Source organism: Aquarana catesbeiana, linkage group LG02 (assembly GCF_042186555.1).
Source record: "Aquarana catesbeiana isolate 2022-GZ linkage group LG02, ASM4218655v1, whole genome shotgun sequence".
NCBI classification, from domain to species: Eukaryota; Metazoa; Chordata; class Amphibia; order Anura; family Ranidae; genus Aquarana; species Aquarana catesbeiana.
This window is the reverse complement of record NC_133325.1, coordinates 180,449,582-180,474,805: the sequence shown is the minus strand read 5'-3', so window position 1 is coordinate 180,474,805 and position 25,224 is coordinate 180,449,582. Positions and strand designations below refer to the sequence as shown.

The following is a 25,224-nucleotide window of genomic DNA, read 5'->3' as shown; positions in this document are numbered from 1 at the left end:
ATGTGAGATCACCTGAAAAAACTTTACGGTTCATCATACAATTTCTTATTCCCAAATACTTTAGCCAAAATGGTAAGACTTTGAGACTACTGAGAGAATAGGGAGGCTACCATTGCTGACGTCTTAAAACAATAGTTGCCTGGTTGTCCTGCTGATGCAATTGCTTGAATACTTTCTGAGGCACAGACTTAGAACAAATATGCAGATCATAAAGCTGGCCACAGATAGATCGAAATTCAGCCAGTTCAGCAAGGACCAGATTAAATTTCAATTCATGCATGCCCATTCACACTTGACAGAAGGCGATCTAACTAACTTTTTCTGCCGAACAAGAATGTTGGAAAACTTTTGTCGATCAGCGGCTGCAGCCACTGATCAGTGTATTCTGACTAAGGAAAGTTCCCCTGTGTGAATACAATGGCTCAGCTGGAATTCTTCCAACCACCTCACTTGCGTGGATGAGGAAATCGGGAAACAAAACAAGTCATCTATGGCCAGCCTAATGTCTGGTATACACGGGCCAAATGTCGGAAGACAATGGCCAGTTCAATAAAAAAACAGCCGACATTTGGCCTTTGTGTATGTCGGACGAGCGTGCTGGAAAACCAGCAGCCGACCGGCTCCCGATCCATGCTCTCAGCCAATGGCTGAGAGCGCTGACCAGAGTGTTCTGGCCGGGGGGGGGTTGGCGACTCCCTGTCAGAACACAACAGCTCAGTAGGGGAGATCGCTGTACTAATGTCAGACTGTTAGTACAAAGGCTCCAAACGGAGCTTTCCGTTTCTTTTTCATTCAACCTGCTGGGTTAAAAAAAAAAAAAAACTATTAGTGTTCCAGGCTTAAAGAGGTTGTAAACCTCCGAAAAAAGTAAAAAACAACAAACCCTGCAAGACAATGGCATAATGAGCTAGTATGGTTTGCATACTAACTCATTATGAAATACTTACCTCAGAACAATGCCCTGAATCGGCGTCGGCACTTCGAGTACACGGCGGACATCTTCCCCAGGAGTTACTTCTGGGTTCACTGCTCTGGTGCTGTGATTGGCCGAAGCCGTGATGACATCACGAGTCTTAAAGAAACTGCACCAGCGGCCCGTTTCTTCAGTGCACATGCGTCAATGACTACGGCAGCAGCGCATATATACTGCATATCTCCTATACTGTAAGTTTACCTGTAGGTAAAAGTAGTGTAACAAGATTTACAACCACTTTAGGTTTGTGTGATGATGTGAAGCTTCTAGTGCTTGGAAGTGGCAGTAACCCTAACAAGGCCTGTCTATCATAAGCAATATATGAATCTGTTTCCTTACTTGCATTTATAGAACACTTTATCATCTCATTCTTCCGTCATCTGGGCAAAAATTAAAAGGCAGCAGCCACAAAAACTGTAGCTGCTGACCTTTAATAAAAAAGACACTTACCTGACCCACGATCCAGCGATGTGCTCACCTGGGTCGGTTTCTTCACCGGTCTTCAGTCCTTGGCGCCAGCATATTAAACTGTGGACAGCCAGCTGTGACTGCTTCAAAGCTGGCTGCCCACTGCACTTTGCCAATGGTCCCGCAGCCTTCTGGGACCTGTGATGTGTCGGGTGGAGGACTTACCCTTGGATCACCTAGGCAATCCAAGCTGAAGTGGGAGAAGATACTTGCCAAAACCAGTCTCCAGCCCCCCAAAAAAAAAAAATGATATGAGCCAAAAATGTTGAGGAGAGTAGGGGGAAGAGGAGGAAGAGTGGAACTCATGGAGGCAAGTGATAACCTCCAACTTGTCTGAACCCAACTGAACACCAGTATGCAATAAAATGTAGCATCTAATGTGGTCAAAATATTTTTTTCAAATCCCTAAAATCCACTCACCATAAAAGAGTCAACTCAAAACCTGATGCATTAGGTCTATCTACCCCACACAGGTTACAATTTTGGTGCTGCGCTGTCATTTTATTATGCAAACTGTAAACGTTCCCAGCCAGCTGATACTTTGAGTCCCTTTATTCCAGGGCTTTTGCTTATCACTTAAAGTTGGTTCACACTGTTAGGCTAAGTCGCCTAACAAGTCGTCCCAGTGTAAACCAGCTCTTAATCTACTACAGGTATGTTGGTTTATCATCCCCACCCAGTGTTGACCTTTCTTTCGATTATTTTGAGATTATGCTGCATGTAATCTTGACATGAGCAATAGTTTACAATGTGTTTAACAAAAGATCGGGGTTCTGAATATGAGGTTCCATTTTGCCCATAAACATACCAGTCTAATAAGAATAATATTTTGGAGAAGGAGCAGAGGGCACAAAAGCGGGAGATACTTATGACAATGGGGGGGGGGGGGGGGGGGGGACCTAAAGAAGCAGCAGCACAGAAGATAACAGCAGTAACATTAAGGGCCAGTTCACACCAGTGCGTGGTGCGAGATCGCATGTGCAAATCACATGCAAAGTCTGCTGCGATGCGATTTAAGCCATACAGATTGTATGGCTGATATCGCATCGCATTCACACCAAACTCACACAGGACTCTTTTTTTGGTCTGCACCAGAATCGGACTGCATGAGTGTTCACTCCCATGCGATCCGATTTTTGTCCGTACTGTCATTTCGCAGTGCGATATGCGAGCTGAAATGGAGGCATCATTAACAATTAATACTGCCGTACGCAACCTGCCGGGAGTGTCAACTGGTGTGCGAGTCGGGTGCGATGCGGGAACCCGCAGTGGATATGCATTGTTCCCGCGTCGCACAAGTGTGAACCAAGCCTAAAGCAGATCTTCACTGCATCTGAGCACCACAAACCAAAAACAGTAATTTTTAATATTCAAAGCAAACTCCCCCATCCACATATATCTCTGTTTAGTTTTGTTGAGAAACCACTTTGAAAAATAACCCCCTAGCATTTCTAGCCATGACCATCTAGAGTAAGGACAAATGGTTAATGTAGCATTTACTTCCTGGAATCCATCTGCCCTTAGCTCAGGTATGCAGACAGGAGGGTGTGCTTAACTGAGACCCCCCCCATGAAGACTCCTGGGATGTTTGACATCATTTGCTTAGGCATGGAAACCAGGAAATTACTGAAGAAATGTCAAAGAAATAAAAAAAAAAAAAGTAAATATGCTATACTTTACTATCTGCTTACTAATGCTAGTAGCATGAGGACTAAAAATAATCAATGTTGATTGGGAGAGTGAAGTTCCACTTTAAGGCCTCTTGCACACTGGGTGCTTTAACCGGTTCCTGACCCGCCGACATAGTTGAACTGCGGCAGGTTGGCTCTCCTGCGTGAATCGCCGTCATTGTACGTTGGGCACGTACATGGCGTTCTGTGGGTGTGCCTATTCACTAGCTGGGGAGCCAACCAGCGGGTCCGGTGGACTCGATGTCTGCCGGCCACCCGCGATTGCTTCACAGAGGCAGAACGGGGATCTGCCAGTGTAAACAAAGCAGAATCCCGTTCTGTCAGGGGAGTAGAGAGAGATCATCTGTTCCTAGCAATTAGGAACAGCAATCTCTCTCTACTCCCTGTCAGTCCACTCCCTCCCAGTTAGAAACACCACTCTAGGGAACATTTAACCCTTTTATCACCCCTGGTGTTAATCCCTTCCATGCCAGCGTCATTAATAGAGTAATCAGTGCATTTTTATAGCACTGATCACTGTATAAATGTCACTATTTCCAAAAAAGCGTCAAAAGTGTTGCTGAGGCTTTAAAGCCTCGTACACACAATCGGATTTTTGGCAGGGAATTGTGTGATGACAGACTGTTGGCCTAAAATCCGACTGTTAGTACGCTCCTGCAGACAATTGTTGTCCAACTTTCTGCCAATAAATGTTGGATGACAGGCTAGTAAAGGTCTGTTGTCAGATTTTCTTATCGTCTGTACACAAGTTCGTCACACAAAAGTTGAAAGTACAAACACGCATGCTCAGAATCAATGCTCACCAAACACAACATTAGCAGAAGGTGCCCAAAGGGTGGCGCTCAAGAGCTGAAATTCCTCGTAGTACGTCACTACGTTCGTGTTTGTTGGCCGACAATTGTGTACCGTTTGTATGCAAGACAAGTTCCTGGCACACGCTTTGTTGGCCAACAATCTGATCGCGTGTACCAGGCTTTAGGCTTCATGTGCACTTGGCCGTCATTTACCGTGGGAAAAACACAAAACGTGGCAAAATCACAGTAAGGTCTCCTAAACTCAAGTTACTGGTGTACATAAAGCCTAAAGTTTCACGTACACTAACCTACACTACAATGCCTGAACTTGAGTTTACAAGCTTTTGGCATTTTTTTTTGCCAAAGCTCCTAAACTTAATTCCATAAAAGCCTCTGTGTCCATATACACATAAGCTTTTAGCAGAGTTTAGGAGCTTCTGCCATTAGGTGAGGTTCAACCTCCCACAACCTTCCTCTTCTGAATGCAGAAGAATCACATTCAGTATAGGAAAGTTTTGACCGCCAGTCGCTAGAAAATGCAAAACGTGGCAAGAGCGTGGTGCGTTTCAGCAACGTTTTGCAGTTTTCCGCGACTGCGGTAAATGTAGACCAGTGTACATGAAGCCTAAAGCCCCGTAAACACGGCCGAATGTTGGGAGATATCAGTTAAGTAAAAAAAAAGGCCAACATTCGGCCTGTATGGTAGCCGCCTTCTGTTGGAGGAGCATGCTGGAAAACCAGCAGCCGACCAACTCTCGATCAGCGCTCTCAGCCAATGGCAGAGAGCGCTGATCGCAGTGTTCTGGCTGGCCGTCCCCCTGTCAGAACACAACAGCTGACAGTGGGTTGAACAAAAAAAAAAGCTCATACTGTGTTCTTTCACATGGGATGGACTCCGCCAGGAGTCTGCCTGCTCAGCGGGGGAATCTGTCTGCTGATCCCCGATGAACAGGCAGATGGCTTGTCCATGTATGCTACCCTTATGCAGAGCAGATACAGACACATCTCCTTCATGGGCGGTCAGATGTAAACGGACCCCCTGGTCGTTTACACCTGATGGCCATCTGATCCAATCTGCTAGATGGATAGGGAACGGATACCAATCCATCTGTTTTTAGTGGATAGGATCGGATCAGATGTTGGCAGGTGTCAAACGGCCAAATGTCCTTTTACACCCGTCGATCTGTAAAGGGCAATGGAGGGTCCGACATTAGTTTGCCCGTGTTAAAGGGATTGGAATGTGCTATTTTTATTTGAATTTTAGTGTAATGCAATTTGTTTCCCAATTAGTTCAAACTCATGATTGTTAAGGCTGGGTTCACACTGTTGGAGTTGTGTGCCTGCGTTGCCTTCCCGTACAGGCTCTTATCCCCTCAGCGCCCGGGAGAGACACTCGATGGTACCCATCTGCCCAGCACCATGTGTTCACATTGTGAGCCAACATGTAAGTAGGGGGGTGGTCACCTTCACTCCTCCTGACTCCCTTTGCTCCCCCTCTTTTGTTCATAATTCCCAGTATTGGGGTGACTAGCAGACACACTGGTTAAAAAAAAAAAAAAAAAATTATTTATATATATGTAGCGGGCACCTACTTTTGGTAGGTGACCTTTTTTCCTGGTAGTTTCTATGTCAGGTAAATTTAGACAGGCTTGTGCTATTACAGTCAATAGTCAATCATTAATTTGCTTGGTAACACCCGGGACTCTCATATAAAAGGGGAGTCACGTGGTTCCGTGGGAAGTTCGAGTAGAGTCCTGCTCTGAGGAGCGAGAGAAGCCAGCCTGGTTCCCGGAGGGGGGAGAGGAGGTTTTCCCCTCCGGGGAACCGACGGAGCTTCACCACTGCAATAAGGGTGAAGAACGGGTCCTCATGGAGAAACAGACGACATCTCACAGCATGTAGTTGCTGGTGTCGATGGCCGCCCCTGCGGGGAGGGGAGCGGGCCATAAAGGAGAAAGGGAACTAAGAATCATTGCGGAAGAAGTAGCAACAAAGCGGAAGGAAACTGTGCGATTGATCGTTTATGAGTGGCACATGGACTATTGATCACGTGAGTGAAAGCCCAAGGGAAGGGTACTACCAGAGGCTGAGGGTGTTGGTACGCAAGTCAGTGAGATGGGCAGTGATGGCCTATGACTTTGGGTTCAGAAATGCCCCGGGATTCCAATCAGTCAAGCGGGAGGAGTTATTCAGAGTGACTTTTCTTTAGCTCAACTTGGAAGCACCATGTAGATGGGAAGTAGTGGTAAAAAGGTAGCGGTGAAGCTGCAAGCACATATATAGAGATACGGACTGTTCTTTAAAAGTCATGCAGATGAAGAGGTTATTCAGAGTGACTCTTTATCAATTATTCTCTATCAAATCTACTTCCATCTTCCCTGATTGAAGAAATCACACAAAGTGATTTCCCAACTATCTGCAATTGATTATAGTTTTCCTGTAAGAGCAACTGGAAGATGATAATGTAACAAAGAGCATCTCAGAGGAAGTCCTTCTCCCATCCCAGTTTATGTTGATGAATAAAGCAAGAGAAAAAGCATTAAGGACTGTGAGTTTTGAATCTATGGGCTGCGAGGGTTGGGTGGTGAACGTGAATTACGGATAAAAATTTTAATTAGCCGCTCCTTCGGGGGTAAGCGCTACATTATATATATTTTCCTTCTACAGATCATATGCATTTGCCGCTGATGAGGCAGTATAATCCCCAAAATGCACAGAGAAAAGGACCACTTATGATGCATACATGTTTTTACATATGATGCCGATATTAACCCCTTTTTTTCCATATGGAGCATTTGGCCAAAAGATGTTCATATCACCATTTCCACGTTGATACTCTTGCAACTTATCATCCCATATTGGGTTTTTGGTTATGATGACTATCAAACTTATTATTTGTGTATGTATATGTGTTATATGATGTGCAATTTTAATAAAACCTTATTTTGGATCAAACTATTTTCCATTCATGTGCCTCATTCAAAGTCTCAAATTCCCCCCTTATTTGGGTTCACACTGTTGTGCAGAGCGGCTCACAGAAGGAGTCCAGTGCGTCCCTGTTCTCCATTTCAGGGATGAATCAGGCCTGAATTTTTGCCTGAATTTGGACCTGAAACAAAGCCAGAGACGCATAAGGCCCCTGTGCAATGCGCTCCGCGGCCGCTCCGGAGATGTGTGAACAGGCTCCTGTCATGTGAATTGGAATAGTGTGAACCCAGCCTCAATATTGCTGGTGATATTCCATGTAGCTTTTATTGCTTGTGCTCACACATGACAGATGTTCTCCTGGTTTGTTTTTTAGGGATACTGTTTGTAATACTTGGAGACTCTGCTAGTCTACCAGTAACTTGTAGGAACAGCTTGTCCATGTTTCATCCATTTTAACTATTAAAAACAGAATGGTGACTGGAGTTGCTCAGGAAACAGTTTATATATTTCTAAATACATATCGGACTTGTATCCAAAGTGCAATAAATTCCTTTAAAGTGTATGTTACCCCAGCATTTCATATTCCTGATATATGCCTGCTGTACCATGAATTTGTATTAAAAAGTCTCCTGTTCTCTTATTGCTTCCTTTGTGTGAAATTCCTGGCGATCCTGCCAGCCCCCTTGCATTTCCTTATGGCGACTTCTGCTTATGGATAGTCTCATCATATGCACAATTTAAATTGCCCGTGGTTATTACAAGTTTCCTTTAGTATTTTTTATATTCCTATAAAGCTGTACACTTAATCCATTGTGAAAAGATTCATTTATATACAGATTTCAGAATGAAATACCCATTTTGTCAATAATGACAGCTCATTAATAATAAAACAGGCATAATCTATGTTAGCTCATAGGATATCTCCTACCCACATGCCCAGGAAGTTTACCTTTTATAAAATAAGGATATTAACAGAGCAAAACCAGCAAGATATCAGAACAATTACATGATGCCCAGGAAATTGGTACGCCACAATTTAATTTGGTCAGAAGGCCTCTTTTTTTTTTTTTTTTTTATCTTAAAGTGTTTTTTTTTTTTTGTTTTTTTTTTTAGGTTAACAAAGGATCCTTTTTCTTTAAACCCTGGTCCACACTGGTGCAATCTGACATGCAATTTGACATGTCAAATCGGCGGCAATTGCCAGCAATGGCACCGTCCTAATCGGTGGGACGCTGCAATTGCGGCACCTCACCAATTTCAAAAAGTAGTTTCTGTACTACTTTTTGCGATTTCAGCTTGCGATTTCCATTGTCATCTGTGTCTGTGAAATTGCCACTGAAATCGTGACTGACATGCGGGAGTGAAATTGTGCAAGTTCAGCTGAACTCGCACAGCATCATTCCCGCAACTGTGAACCTGGGCTAAAGCATGAATAACAGCACAGTGCTTGTGCTTTGTAATTTGTCCCCTGTATCACCTGAAATACCTGGCTGATCCTGCCTGGTTCTGCTGTCCCCCCTTTAAACTGACCACAGTTCATCATGTCTGCTGAGCCTTGAAACCGTGGTCAGTTTACGTGCTTTCGTCACCCGCAGCTCCCCTCTCTGCTCTCCTCCATCCTCTTCCACCTCCCCTCCCTGCCTGTCAGCTAGTGAGTGTTCGCCTCTCCGCTCCTTCTGCTGAAATAACTTTTACTTTTTTATATAATCACCTCTGTTTTCTAATGGTAGGTGCTCCTGTGTACATGACTTATGAAATGCAGTCTATACCTTACTTCCAAGCGCCGCTTACGTGACCGGCCGCCTCTCTCCTCCTCCCGACTGACGTCAATGGGGGATTCTTGGCCCCTCCCCCTGCAGCTGTCAGATCAAGAAAGGGCGAGAGGCGGCTGGTCACGTAAGCGCCGAGCAGCGCTCGGAAATAAGGTATAGATGGCTTTTTTTTTTTTAAAGCGTGTACACAGAGGCACCTAGCATTAGAAAACAGAAAGGATTGTATAAAGTGGGCAGAGTGGCTTAACAACCACTTTAAGGTATTCTGTGCAGCCCGCCCCAGCTCCCCCTTATAAGTACCTGAGCTCGATTTCAATCCAGCGCTATGCATGAGAACAAAGGCACTCTCGGCTCTCTCTCTCCTCACTGGCTCAGAGACAGCAGTGAGTGCCATTGGCTCCTGCTGCTTTCAGTCACAGGCAATGAGAAGGGAGTGGGGCCGAGCCGTGTTCTTTGTGTCTATGAACACACAGAGTCAGCGAGGGAGGAAGCACACACACAAGTGCCCCCAGAGCAAGCGCTTTGCTTTGGGAACACTCGGCAGGGGGGATAGGGTGTAGGATGACAAGATCCAGGAAAGCCAGTGAGGGGAGACCAGAGAAGGAGGATTGGGGCTGCTCTGGGCAAAACCATTACACAGAGCAGGTAAGTATAACATGTTTGTTATTTTAATAAAATATGTGATCTTTTACAATCTATGAGGGACCATTTGGAAGCCATCATAATTCTGGATAAAACACATAATTTGCCATAAAGTTATGGCATATAGAATGTTTAATCTCATTACTCTGATTAATCAGTGTCCAATGGGGGGTGTTAGAATTAAGCAGGACTTGGTAGCTGCTGGGAATCTGAAGGCATTCTGCGAGTGACCCCTTCTTGCCATGGGACCTCAAAGACAGCAGTGGCCACTGTAGTAGCGGTGACTACTATAGCGATTCCCTGCTTCTACAGTGATCCCACAGGTATACAGTACTTACATTGATCTGATGTAACTATGTGATAATATCTACACCTGGAGTTCAGCGATCCTATGTCCCTCCATCTAAGAAGCATCATTCTTTTACCTAGCATTTGGATGCACAAAATCTATGCTGGAGATGTTGCCTTTGTCACTGTGGCATCATTTCCAGTTCTCTCACCAGAGACTCATTTTTGAAGCATGCATGAATAATTCATTGTATTGGTTGTGCTGGCAATCATCAATATGCTCTGCAAATACTGCTTGTGTGAGAACAGGGTGAGCACTCCCTACTTGGGAGAAGGTGAGCAACGGCATAAATACACACAAACGGTTTTACATGTCAAAGGATTTGTAATTCCATTCAGCCAGTCTTGTGAATCTACCCCTACCAGACCACACAGTCAGATCCTTCACGTAGCTTAGTCCAGCCTTTAGAAGACGGAAAACTTATCAACATAGCTGAAAAACATCACAGCACACTGCCTTAGTACTCAATGGGTCACTGTCAATCTGGAGGTGTGGGTGTTCTTGGGCAGATTGTATTTGCATGCAGACCGCCTTAGGTAACACCCACATATGATACTGATCATCATTGATTTAACTACTGCCCACCCACAACATACTGCGGACGGGTGGCCTGTGCAGGAAAGCAATGTACTGGTATGTCCCTGCCTGCTTTCGGGTTTAGGGCACGCGCATGCGTGGCCCTCGGTCATGATTGTACCCAGGGGGAGTCTGTCAGCAAGTCCCGGCCAATGATTCATGGCTGGGACCTGTTGATCGGGTGTTTCCAATCACAGCCCAGAGCCTTTGTACAGAGGGAATGATCTCTCTGTTTCTTATCCCTGCAAAGCAGGGATAAGAAACAAATAGATAGGTTAGTAAAAGCAGCGAATAATACACATATTACACATTGTTAGGCACACACTTAGCCCCTTGATCACCATAACTGTCAACCCCTACTCAGCCAGTGTCATTAGTACAGTGACAGTGCATATTATTAGCACTGATTACTGTATTAGTGCCACTGGTGATGTCAGTGGCAGTTAGTCAGTTCCTCCCCAGTATTAGTGTCAGATTGCCAGCCGCACTATTGCATTCCCAGTATAAGTCGTTGATCACCACCTTTTGTAGTATAAATAAAAACTTTGGTATATATACCATAGTTTGTAGACAGTATAACTTTCACTCAAACAAATCAATATACACTTATTGGTATTTTTCCTAACAAAGACATGAAGCAGAATACATGTTGGCCAAAATTTATGAGGAAATTAGATTTTTTTTATTTTGATATGTTTATAGCAAAAAAGTAGAAAATATTTGGGATTTCAAAATGTTCTGTCTTTTTTTGTTTATATCGCAAAAAATAAAAAACCCAATGATGATCTCATAACATCAAAAGAAAGCTCTATTTGTGTTAATAAAATTACATTTCATTCGGGTGCAGTGTTGCATGACCGTGCAATTATCAGTTAAAGCGGCGCAGTGCCGAATAGCAAAAAAAGAAAAACCAGCCTGATCATGAACAGGGTAAAAACTTCTAGAGCATAAGTGGTTAAACAACTGAAATTCAATGAATGAAATAGCAGGCCAGACACAGTCACACAAAGGGTATATGATGGTGGATATCGTCCATTCCAGACATCGCATATGATTCGCACCGCACTGCTGTGCAGATCACATGTCTGTGTGATGCGAATTCAACCATACAGATTGTATGGCTGAATTTGCATCGCATTTGTACCAAAATCGTGCAGGACCCTTTTTTTTTGTCCACACCAGAATCGGATTCAATGGGTGTTTACACCTATGCCATGTAATTCCTATCCAAATTCAAAGTTCGGATTGCATGAGTGTTCACACCTATGCCATGCGATTCCTATTCGAATTCAAAGTTCGCACTGCGATATGTGAACCGATCTGGTGGTATCATTAAAGAGGAGTTCCCACTAAAAAAAAAAAAAATTAAAAGTCAGCAGCTACAAATACTGCAGCTGCTGACTTTTAGTAATCGCACACTTACCTGTCCCAGGGTCCAGCGATGCGGGGGATCGGAAGCCCCGCTCGTCTCCCCCTCCGTTCGGCGGCGCCGGCATTGCAACTGTGGGCGCTTGGCTGTGGCTTCACAGCCGGGCACCCACTGTGCATGCGCGAGCGGCGCCGCGCGCCGTGATTGGCCGCGCAAACATATGGGACCTGTCACGTGTCCCATATGATTGACAAGAGGGATGGGGCAGAGCTGAGCCCTTCCTGCGCCGAGGGGAAGTGATGTCACCAGCCCAGGCACTGAAGGAGGCGAGGCAGACTACGAGGGACCCCCTAGCAACAGCCATTTAGAGGTGAGTAAAACATAAAAAAAAAAAAATGTTTTTCCAAATGGTTTTTTGTTGTTTTTTTTAGGCACATTTATGCATTTTAGTTTTTTTGGGTGGAACACCACTTTAACTTTGTATTTACACCTGCAGCGGTTCGCATAGGGCAGTGTGAACTGCCTGCGAGTTCTATGCCATGTGGGAACCAGTACTGGAATTGCGTTTGCTCTCACATCGCACTGGTGTGAACCGACACTTAGGCTTCATTCACACTCGAGAGTTTTGAATCGCAGCAGATTTGCCACGGATCTGCCCATGATTTGACAGCGCCAAGGTGTGAATGGCAAAAAGCGGGATTCGCATTCGAGATGCCATTCATTTGAATGACACCTCAAATCGCAGTGTGGGTCTGCCCCAATTGTTGCGTGATAAGTCGTGCTGCAATCACCAAACGCATGTCGCCCAAAAGTAGCTCCTGAACTATTTTTGGATGACATGATGACGTGATGCGGGTTGCCGTGATTGCAGCGCGACAATCACGGCAGACCCGCATTGCAATTTGAGGTGTCATTCAAATGAATGCCACCTTGAACGTGAGTCCTGCGTTTTGTCATTCACACCTCGATGCTGTCAAATTGCTTGCAGATCCGTGGCAAATCTGCCCGTGATTCAAAATGCTGTAGTAGAGTGAATGAAGCCTAAAGGAGAAGGGAAGACTGTACAGCTGTGCAAGACTGAAAGTAAGGCTGGAGTGCAATTTTATTGTCTCACTCATATTCACCTTTAAACACCCAACAGTCTCAGGTGAACACAAGCAGAAATTCTACAGGATTACAATCAAAAATCTCCCGTCTACTAAACGATCAGAAATCATTTCACGGGCTACAGACACTCCCGAGAGAGAAAATGTTTCATTAGCATTTGCAGAAGTAATAATACACCAGCAATGGATGAATCTGTTTCTGAAGAGGTTATATAATTAAAGTCTAGGCCTGCAATGTGCTTGTCAAGTGATCTCTCACACTTACTGAGATAATAAAGAGCAACTGCAAGTCCAATAACATGATATAAAAATGTCTTTCTCTTACCCAATCTACCCAACAAATTGTGGGAGTTTCACAAGACACTAACCCCCTGAGAAAGAAAATCTCTTATTAACACTGAGTAATAGGACTAGCAATAAAATATTCTGATACAATCAAAAGCTTAGCCATGCAATGTGATTGTACAGTGGCTGCTCACGGTGTGGCAAGGGAAGAGCAACTAACAGTACATGACAGAAATACATTATAGTGTAGCCCTAAAAATAAAATCACAGACAGTACTTAACTGTGCTGCTACAAGTGCACTAATATCATGACCAAAAAAGTGCAACACTACCTTACTAATCAATAACTTAACAACAATGGTGGAACCCTTTATGGCATTCTCAATAAACTTCAATATCACCACAATACCAGTTCCTGTGATATGTAACTACACATAATGTGCATCAAACTAAAAAAACAAAAAAAGCAACAAAAAAAAATGAAACACTTCGAGCCCTTTCACACTGAGGAGTCTTTCAAACGCTTTGGCGTTATAAACAAAGCGCCTGAAAAGCTCACGAAAAATGCTGCCCATTAAAATCAATGAATGCTTTCACCCTGGGGCGGTGCGCTGGCAGTGCGGTGAAAAAAATCCGGCATGCGGCATCTTTGGAGCATGTTTAGACCCCTTTCACGCTGCCAGCATTTTTCAGGCGCTACAAATAGCGTCTGTATAGCGCCTAAAAAAAAGCGGCTCCATTCATGCCCGAGAGCTTTTACACTGGAGCGGTGCGCTGGCAGGGCGTCACAAAAAGTCCTGCCAGCAGCTTCCTTGGATCGGTGAACTCACCGTTCCTCCACCGCTGCTCCCCATTGAAATCAATGGGGCAGCGCTGCGATACCGCCGGCAAAACACCGCATTCTGCGGGCGGATTTAACCCTTTTTCGCCCGCTAGCGTCCGAATAGCGCCGCTAAAATGACGGTGAATCGGCACTAAAAATAGTGCCGCTTTACCGCCTATGCCCCCCGCGGCTCGGTTTGAAAGCTGTCTTAGAGAGCTAAAAAAAAAAGGCGCCTCACCATTGAAATGAATGGGAAGGGGGGGCGTGACCGGATGCTGAGGTGAGGGAGAGCGTTGCAGCCGGACCTAGCCCGCGTCCCTCACTTTCACTCCCGCTCCTGAGATGAGGATACAGCGCGGTCTGAAGGAGACGCTGAGGAGGGGGAACGCTTGAAGTACCCGGAAGCTGTTGTAGCGGTGACACGCTGTCTTGACACGCTGCTTGGACAGAGCTGAGCTGGGCTACACACACGGAGCTTGAGCTGGGCTACATACACGGAGCTCTCCCGAGAGTGACACCGGCGGCGCCTAGCCCAGTGAGAGAGGGGGGCGCCGACATCCGGTATCGAGCAGTGGTGTTGGAGAGCCCTTGAAAGGACTAAGCAGCAGAGGATCCTGTCCTCAGCGCTGGAGGGGTGAGTAGGTGGTTGTTTACTTACTCACCCGCAGTACACCAGAGTGTAAAGGTCTGTCAAGAAAAAAGCATTTACAGCCGATAATTCGGCGGGGGAAAAAGGCACACAGTTCCAGGCCAAAAGCGAAGTCTAGCATTGTGTTGGGAATATTACCCTGTCGGTATGACGAGGAGAAAGGGGATGGAGGATGGATCAGCGCAGGAGGGATTGGGGGCCCATGGATCTCGTGGCACCAAGGAAAAAGGGAACCAAGTAGCAGCCAAGTTGGAGCGTTTTGCGCATACCCCGAATCAAACCCCTAAAAAGGCCAGCAGCACAGGGGGAGTCCAGCATCAAATTGGCCACCCTGGGAGGAGAAGCCAGACACAAGAAAGTGGGGCTTTGGCAGCTATACCACCAGCGGGTTCAGTAGTAGTAGGAGGCCCAGAAAAACAACAGGTCCCAGGCATGGAGGGGGCAGTAGGGGGAGGTCAGTGCGATCTGGTCAATGAGAAGGAGCCATCCCTGAATGATATTTTTCTGGCCGTTAACAATTGCAAACAATCAATTAATGAACTGTCCGAGCAACTCAAGGGCATTAGGGATGAATTGTTAACCGTCAGGGGGGATGTGCGCGCAGTTTGTACCCGGACAACAGCCTTGGAGGAAAGGTTTAGTCAAATGGAAGATGATGTATATCCATTAAAACAAGAAGTAGCACTCATGAAAATCCAACTGAAGGACTGTTTGCAGAAAATGGACAGTATGGAAAACAGGTTGCGCAGGGAAAATATGAGGGTACTTGGGCTCCCAGAGGGCTGTGAGGGTAATAATCCCATCAGATCCCATCGGACGATTTGGGACGTGGGGGTGCACATTGAGGGCAGAGAGGTGGGGAGTGTGGTCACGGAAGGATGTGTGTTGGTTCAGCCTGTCACAGCAAGGGGATTTAATAAAAGGTAGGGCTACATATAATATTCACAAAAGAAGGTGGCTTGGGTTAATAGGAGACTAGTCCGTTGCAAGGTTATTAGGCCCAAAGGCTTATGAGCACTGAAAGAAGGTGTAATAAAACCCCCGGAACTGGAAGAAGGGTTAATATATGTGCATGGAATGTAAGGGGGATTGGGGATAATTTTAAAAAACAGGTAATTTTTTCAATAGCCAAGAAGAAGAAAATTTAAATACTCTGCCTGCAGGAGACTCATTTGGTAAAGGATTCAATTAAAACTTTAGATAACATGCAATTCCGGACACATTATCACTCCACCCACTCCTCCTATTCAAGAGGGGTGGACGAATTTGGGCGGTATATTTTTCTCTCCTGCTCGATAGAAAATAAAAGATTCATTCTGGCCAATGTTTATATCCCTCCCCCATTTAGTATGGCAATACTGGATGATTTAGCCAGTTTCATCATGGACTTCCCCGGGATCCCGGTTATAGTGGTGGGTGATTTTAACATGACGATGGATAATAGTATAGATAGGCTCCCCCCGAAAAGTAGAATCGGAGTGGCACCCAAGAGCCCCCTTATGCAATATTGTGATGAAATAGGGTTGGTGGACATCTGGAGGAGGAGGCATCCTGGGGAGAGGCAATATTCATGCCACTCCAGGGCCCATGCCACCTTATCCAGAATCGACCTTGTTTTGGGAAATGAGGAAGCATTAAACCTAGTGGAAGAAATAACATATGAGCCAAGGGTGGTTTCAGATCACACGCCTGTTATTACTGTTGTGAAGGTAGGGGAGCACTGTATTAAGGGGAGTTGGAGGGTTAATCCCTTCTGGCTCGAATTGATAGGAGAAGAGGAGAAAATTATGGAGGGCCTATCGGAGTTTATTAAAATAAACCTAGGATCGACCTCAGTAGGGGTAGTATGGGACTCCCTGAAGGCATATCTTCAGGGAGTATTAATTCAGAAAATCGCATTCAACAAAAAACAGTCGCAAGTTGAAGAACTAGGAGCTAAAGAGAGTGTAAGAATAGCGGAGGCGCAGTATATAGAAACACCATCCCAAGCCAGCTACGAGTTCTGGGTGGGAAGACAGGACGAGTACAGTAGGGTGCTCCGGGAGAGGTTGGAAAAGAAGAGACTATTTCAGAGGCGGAGCTTTTTCGGAGAGGGGGAGCGAGTTGGGAAGGCTCTGTCTCTGATAATCAAGGCAAATGGTCCCTCGAATACAATAGCAGCAATTAAGGGGAGGAATGGAGTAATGAAAAAAAAACACCCCTGATATACTAGGTGAATTTAGGACATACTTTGAGAAGTTATATAGTTCTTCTAAAGCAAATGTGGAGGCGGAAATGCAAGGGTTTTTTGAGGGGTTGAGGATAACTCCATTAACAAATGAGGATAGGGAAATGTTGGATGCCCCATTGACTCTCACAGAATTGCAGAGGGCAGTGGGAGACATGGCGGGCCAAAAGTCACCGGGCCCCGACGGCCTGCCTATAGAAATATTCAAAAAATATGGGGAGGTATTACTGCCCCTACTTCTGGAGGTGTTTAACGGAGCCAGGGAGGACAGGGTCCTGCCTTCGTCTATGTCAGAAGCTATTGTAATAACTCTGTTGAAAGAAGGGAAGAACCCAATAGATATGACCTCATACAGGCCTATCTCGCTCTTATGTTCGGACGTGAAGATCTTGGCAAAAGTGTTGGTCGCAAGGCTGAATAAGATAATTTCTAAACTAATACATACGGATCAGACCGGGTTTATCCCAGATAGATCTACAAGCACGAACATAAGACGAGTGTACCTGAATATGCAAATACCTGTGGAAAATAGTGGTGAGAGAGCGGCCCTTTCATTGGATGCGGCCAGAGCCTCCGATTCCATGGAATGGCACTATTTGTGGAAGGTGCTAGCGGAATATCAGTTTGGCTCTGGGTTTGTCCAATGGTTAAGTTTATTATACAACAGTCCGAGGGCTAAGGTCAAAATTAATGGTCAGTGCTCAGAGTGGTTCCAGCTGAGCAGGGGCACGAGACAGGGGTGCCCTTTGTCCCCCCTGCTCTTCGCCCTGGCAATTGAGCCCTTGGCTATGGCTTTGAGGATGGCGCATGGGGTGCAGGGATTTAAAAGAAGGAGGGGGTTAGACAAAGTGGCTATGTATGCACATGATATCCTGCTGTTCCTGGCAGATACGCAGAATTAATTGAAAACAGCCATAGGGATAGTTGAAGAATTTGGCGTTTTCTCCGGGCTATTGGTCAATTGGGAGAAATCAGTGATTTTACCTATAGATCCTCTGAATGAACCCCTTCCTCACCAAGCATCCCAAGTTAAAATAGTCAGCCAAATGAAATATCTGGGCATTAATATAACCAGAGATCCAGGACAGTATATATCCGGCAACCTAGTCCCACTTATGAAAAAGCTGAAGCAGAAGTGCCGGGTGTGGGAACGCCTGCCCCTCTCGGTTGCCGGACGCTGCAACCTGATCAAGATGGTCTGGCTACCCCAAATTTTATATGTTTTGCAGAATTCTCCTGTGTGGATTTCCAAGCACTGGTTTAAAAAAATAGACAGTGTGTTTAGAGAACTTATTTGGAAAAATGGGGTGGCTAGGATCGGTTTGCGGACGTTGCGACAGCCAGAGGCGAAGGGCGGCCTGGCAGTACCGGACCCACGAGGATACTTTCTGGCATCCCAACTGCAACAAATGGGAGGTAGTAATAGGCCAAGGGATGAAGGAATGGGCAGTAGTGTCTTGCTGAATGATATCAGACATGACACGATTGTAGAGGCACTAGAGGCAGATTCATTTGGTACCAAGTGCCCCACTACCCAGATGATGGTTAAGGCTTGGGTACAAGTTAAAAGAACTCTGGGCTATACTGGCTTTGCGGAGTTTTCTCCACTCTGGGATAATAATAACCTCAACAAGCTCAAAAAAATGGGACGCTTTGAAGAGTGGGACCGCCAGGGCATTCACTGCTTAGCACAGGTATACAGGGAAGGGAGGCTAAAATCTTTTCAGGAGCTGGTGGAGGAGTACGCAATCTCTAACAGGTAATTTTACAGGTATTTGCAACTCAGACATGCCCTAGAGGCACAATTTGGGAAGGATGCGCCAGTGTGGGGCGAAATGACCTCTTTGAGAAAGCTTATTGATGCACATACTACGAAGGGATTGATCTCTGACATCTATGGATGCCTGAAGGCATCAGCCCAGAAGGGTATGGTGGAAAATAAAAATAGGATTAAATGGGAGAGAGATGTGGGAGCACTGTCCGATGATCAATGGGAGTATGTCCTGTCGCTGGGGCCCAGGGTCACTCTCTCTCCTTCACAGGTGATCTCTCATTTTTATCTTTCCTACAGGGCATATTATACACCATTGAAATTATTTAAATGGGGTAAGAGGCCCGATCCAAAGTGCCAGAGATGTGGAGGAGGGTACGGAGACTTGATTCACATGTTTTGGCGATGTCCCAAACTACATATATATTGGAAAGGGGTTGTGGAAAAGATAAATTTGGTGTTCGGGATGTCGCTGAGATTGGAGGTGAGAGAGTGCTTGCTGGGATTAACGGGGGATAAAGTGGCCTCAAGGGACATACAGACAGCAAGGGTCAGATGCCTGTTTCAGGGTAAAAAGCTTATTGCACAGTATTGGCAGGGAAAGGAGGCACCGACGGTTTCAGAATGGGTGAATGCAGTAAGGGAGGTGATCTGCAGAGAGAAGTACGTATACAAGAAGAGGGGTAATTATAAGAAATTTGAAAAAATATGGAAAGCATGGCTGGACCAGGATGGGGCTGGATTGGCGGGGGGGGGGGGGATGCGGATGGCATGGGGGGGGGGCTGGTGGCTGGTTTAATAATATAATGTATGGTGAGGCATATGATGGGGGGTGGGGGGGGGGAGCAAACGGGGGGAAAAAGGAAGAAATTATTCTTGAAGCATTCTGCCTATGGGCGATTTGAATTGGCACACATTGGAAGGATAATAATGTATGGATAGGAGGATGGTGTTAATGTGTTCTTATTCAAGATGATGTCTCTCGTTCCTTTATTATTTGTTTGTTGTAATGAAAATTTTTTTCAAATAAAAAGATATATAAAAAAAAAAAAAAAAAAAAAAAGAAATGAATGGGAAGTGCTTAAAAACGCCTCCAAATGGTTTTTGAAGCAGTTTTTGAGTCACGCGTCCTTTAAAAAGCGCACCGCAAATGCCTCAAAAGCGCCTGAAAAGCGCTGCAAAAGCACTCAGCGTTTTAATGGGTAGTTTAGAAGCTCCTCAGTGTGAAAGGGCTCTTATTTCAGCTCTAGTAGTTTACTGTAAATAGTAGCATAGTGACTACCTATTATATTATAAGTGCACCAATATGGCTACAACTTTCTGCATTCAGATCCACTAAAACACAGAAGGCTAAAGTGAATGCAGCAAGATGGATCGCTTAGCACACACTCACGCAGCTTTCTACTGCATCACAATGATTGTACCTTGTTGACGTTCTGATTCTACAGTCCCCTTTATTTTGTATTGCTCAGCCAGTTTATAACTAGAGTAGGAGAGGTTACAGTGGTGATGAATGTTCTGCTCCATCCAGTACACACAATATGCAGCCTGGGGAAGCATTTAGACATTGAAAGGCATTACATCATCTAATATTAGTGATTTTAGCACATTTCTAAGTGGTGCCAACAACCACAGCCCATTAAAACGCCAATCATCTAGGATTGGAAATTTTTTGGGATTTGGTGTTGCAGGTTTTGTCTCATAACAAAGGAAAATAAGAGTCACAACTCAGAGCCGGTTTGTACAATACACAATACAAAACACTGTTCCCACTGACAGCAGAATGTAAAAAAAAGAATGCAGACAATAAAAATAAAAAATAAAAAAAAAACAGCGTGGGGTCCCCCCACAAAATCCATACCAGACCTTATCCGAGCATGCAGCCCGGCAGGTCAGGAAAGGGGGGAGATGATCCTCCTGAACCATACCAGACTACATGCCCCCAACATGTTGATGGGGACAAGGGCCTCTTCCCCACAACCCTAAGCAGTGGCTGTGGGGGTCTGCGGGCAGGGGGCTTATCAGAATTTGGAAGCCCTTTTAACAAGCAGACCCCAAGATCCTGGCCCGCCCCCCTCATGTGAAGGAGTATGAGGTACATAGTACCACTACCCATTCACCTAAAAAGTGAGTAAACACAGTATACCAGTTTTTGCTAATTCCTTTATTAAAAACTAAAAAAAAAAAAAATGAATAAAATAATAATTCCCACAAAGTAGATCCATCTTCAATCACACCGCCTGCCGCACTGCCGACCCAAAAAACAAAACCAAACAAAACACCTCTGGCCCTGACTAAGGCTGCCGGCTCCGCCATATGCCAGCTCTTAAAGTAATAAGGGGCAGAGCCACCTGGTGACGTCGCCGGCTGAAACCCCCCTTTTTTTATGTCACCGACCCAGCATCCCTTCGGTCGAAGACGTCACAAGGGGCGGTGCCATCTGGTGACATCACCGGGCGGCCACGCCCTTTAGTTATTTAAGAGCTGTGACACGACAGAGTTGGCGGGAACCTTCGTCAGGGCCAGAGATTTTTTATTTTTTTTAGGTCGGCGGGCGGCGCGACTGGTGTTGGATCTACTTCGGGGGACATTTTTTAAATTTAATAAAGTGATTTCAAAAACTGGTGTACTGTGTTTACTTACTTTCAGGGTTGTGGAGAAGAGTCCCTTGTCCCCATCACAAAGTACCCCTCATGACGAGGGCACGTGGCCTGGTACGGTTCGGGAGGGGGGCGCTTTCCTGACCTGTATGCTCGGATAGGGGCCTGGCATGGATTTTGGGGGGGGACCCCATTTTTTTTTTTGCTGTGAGGTTCCCCTTAAAAACCCCCCTTAAAATCCATACTAGACCAGAAGGGCCTGGCATGAATGGGGGGGACCCCATGCCGTTTTTTTTTTTTTTTTTTTTTTTTATTGTCGCCATTCTTTTTTTTACATTCAGTTGTCAGTGGGGGAACCCGCCGACAGCTGATGAGTCATCGGTTGTTAAGGACAGGGCAGCCAGCTTCCCAGCCCGCTCCTTAACTATTCATCACACAAAATTCAAATTCCATTTGTTCTGAAAATTTGCCATTCGCAAAATCGCATCAAAGTCCCATCACACAGTGGCAATTGAAATCACACGATTTTTAAGTTGCACATATGTGAATGGAGCTTAAGGAATATATTAAAATGAAAGGTTTTGTGCCTGGAGTTCAAATTTAAAGAAGCCTCATTTCTTTTTTTGTTACAGTGTTATATCCCTCGAAGGACAGAGTACATGTAGTATATATTGCTCCATCTTCCTACATGCTGTGGAAGGCCAGCTATGTGATTGGACAGGATGAACTCCGCAGCTGATATAACCTCAGGACAGGTTAGTGACACCATGCACAGGTTCAGGACTGCAATGATAAGCCCCTCAGTCAATACAGTACATTGTGAAAGAGATCAGCAGCCAGGACTGATACATGCGTTGCCAGTCACTGCCATTCTGGAGCACTTTATCAATGGCCCCATACAATCAGATGACTGCAATGGAGGCACAATTACATACAACTTCTCTGCCAGGGAGAGCACAGCAATCCCCCCCCCCCCCCTCCTCTGCCAAACATCCCAGGACACAATTCACACAAATCTACCATTTTAGGCCAAATCTTTCCTACATGCTACACTTCCATATCAGACAGTAGAGCTCCACGATTAATCGTTAAAGAATCAAGATTGCGATTCCACACACACAACCCCGCCCCCGCGATCTTAACACAGCATTTCCCTATTCAGTGTAGAGAGTTCTCCGCTCACAGCTGTACAAAAAAAAAAAAAAAAAAGGCAGCCTGCCAAGTTTATGACAACATTGCTTAGCAGGAGAGAACTATAAACATTGTATCACTTTGTACTTTTAGATCAAAGGAATGAACTTCCCTCTGTAGATGAGGGCAGTTTAACCACTTAAAGACTAAGTTTCTTACAAAGTTAAAATTAGTATTTTTTGCTAGAAAATGACTTAGAACCCCCAAACATATACATTAAATATATATTTTAGCAGAGACCCTAGAGAATAAAATGGTGGTTGTTGCAATATTTTATGTCACACTGTATTTGCGCAGCGGTCTTTCAAACGCAAATGTTTTTGGAAAAAAATAAATTTTAATGAATTAAAAAAAAATAAACAGTAAAATTAGCCCAATTTTGTTTTGTATAATGTGAAAAATGATGTTACCCTGCGAGAATCATGATCTTTATTCTAAGCAAAAAAAATTGTGATTCTCATTTTGGCCAGAATCGTGCAGCTCTATCAGGCGGTAACACAATGCTGAGCACAGTACACACTCCTCTACATAGCAGGAGGTGACAATGCTGAGCACAGTACACACCACACACACAATGCTCAGTACAGTACACACACACAATGCTCAGTATAGTACACACCATATACATAATGTTTAGTATAATATACACAATGCTCAGTACAGTACACACTATATACACAATGCTCAGTACAGTACACACATTATATACACACACACACACAATGCTCAGTACAGTACACACCATATACACAATGTTTAGTAGAATATACACAATACTCAGAACAGTACACACTATATACACAATGCTCAGTACAGTACACACTATATACACAATGCTCAGTACAGCACACACCATATACACAATGCTCAGTACAGTACACTCTATACACACAATGCTCAGTACAGTACACAGTCACACCATATACACAATGCTCAGTACAGTACACACCATATACACAATGCTCAGTACAGTACACACTGACACCATATACACACAATGCTCAGTACACATTATATACACAATGCTCAGTACAGTACACACTATATACACAATGCTCAGTACAGTACACACTGACACCATATACACACAATGCTCAGTACACATTATATACACAATGCTCAGTACAGTACACACTATATACACAATGCTCAGTACAGTACACACTATATACACAATGCTCAGTACAGTACACACAATGCTCAGTACAGTACACACAATGCTCAGTACAGTACACACTATATACACAATGCTCAGTACAGTACACACTATATACACAATGCTCAGTATAGTACACACCATATACACAATGCTCAGTACAGTACACACAATGCTCAGTACAGTACACACTATATACACAATGCTCAGTATAGTACACACCATATACACAATGCTCAGTACAGTACACACCACATACACAATGCTCAGTACAGTACACACAATGCTCAGTACAGTACACACTATATACACAATGCTCAGTATAGTACACACCATATACACAATGCTCAGTACAGTACACACCATATACACAATGCTCAGTACAGTACACACCATATACACAATGCTCAGTACAGTACACACCATATACACAATGCTCAGTACAGTACACACCATATACACAATGCTCAGTACAGTACACACCATATACACAATGCTCAGTACAGTACACACCATATACACACAATGCTCAGTACAGTACACACCATATACACACAATGCTCAGTACAGTACACACCATATACACAATGCTCAGTACAGTACACACCATATACACAATGCTCAGTACAGTACACACCATATACACACAATGCTCAGTACAGTACACACCATATACACACAATGCTCAGTACAGTACACACCATATACACAATGCTCAGTACAGTACACACTATATACACAATGCTCAGTACAGTACACACCATATACACAATGCTCAGTACAGTACACACCATATACACACAATGCTCAGTACAGTACACACTATATACACAATGCTCAGTACAGTACACACCATATACACACACAATGCACAGTACAGTACACACCATATACACAATGCTCAGTACAGTACACACCATATACACACAATGCTCAGTACAGTACACACCATATACACACAATGCACAGTACAGAACACACCATATACACACAATGCTCAGTACAGTACACACCATATACACACAATGCTCAGTACAGTACACACCATATACACACAATGCTCAGTACAGTACACACCATACACACAATGCTCAGTACAGTACACACCATATACACACAATGCACAGTACAGTACACACTCCCCTCACCTGCATGCTCAGCACTCCTGATCCCTCTCCTGTCTTCTCCTTCTCTCTCTTTCTTCTGTCTTCTCTCTCTTTGCAGACAGGATGTGGCAACAAAACAAAAGAAAGAGAAAAACAGAGTCAGAAAGAAGGGGGCGGTGAATAAAAGTATAAATGTAAGAAAAAAGCAGCAGAGCCAGGAAGTGAAACTTCAGCAGAGTGTGAATAGTGAGAGGTTGTGAGGAGATTAGCAGGTTTTACTCAGAGTCTTCAGACTGATCACACCCTCATAGAGAAGCCGCCTCTCCCCCAGACACACACATGACATAGGGGAGGTTGTGAGGACTCCCTGCTCTTAGGAATGATCTTTGTACTCTCCAGGAAGAGGAGGCTGAGCACACACTGACAGGGAATCCTCTCCCTCTCATACATACACACTGGATGTTGGCTGCTGGGCTCTCCACACACTCTGCAATGAAATGTTTACATGGAGTGCAACATCATATTCTCATTGTGTCTGTGTATAGAGGAGACCAAGGATGTCTAAACCCAACAACAAACATGTCCTATATATCAGCTCTCCAGTCCTTGGATGTGGAGGGTGTATGAGTTGCTATCAGGATAGGGACATGTACTGCAAGTACCAACCAATACACATAAGATCAAGGTCCCAGCAGCATAGGGAGGCTCTGTCTGGGTTTATAGATGTTGTCCTCACTGATTTTTTGAT

The 25,224-nt window shown here is 44.7% G+C and overlaps 1 protein-coding gene across 3 annotated transcripts in view; it reads right to left on the bottom strand.

Moving 5' to 3' along the window:
- The window catches only part of DGKA (diacylglycerol kinase alpha), a 340,054-nt gene extending 315,214 nt beyond the window's left edge, over positions 1-24,840 (bottom strand). For all 3 annotated transcript variants that reach the window (XM_073613952.1, XM_073613953.1, XM_073613954.1), the window contains exon 1: positions 24,519-24,840. The gene's annotated coding sequence lies outside the window, so the exon portion shown is untranslated. The remainder of the gene's footprint in view (positions 1-24,518) is intronic.
- Between the last annotated feature and the right edge of the window lie 384 nt (positions 24,841-25,224).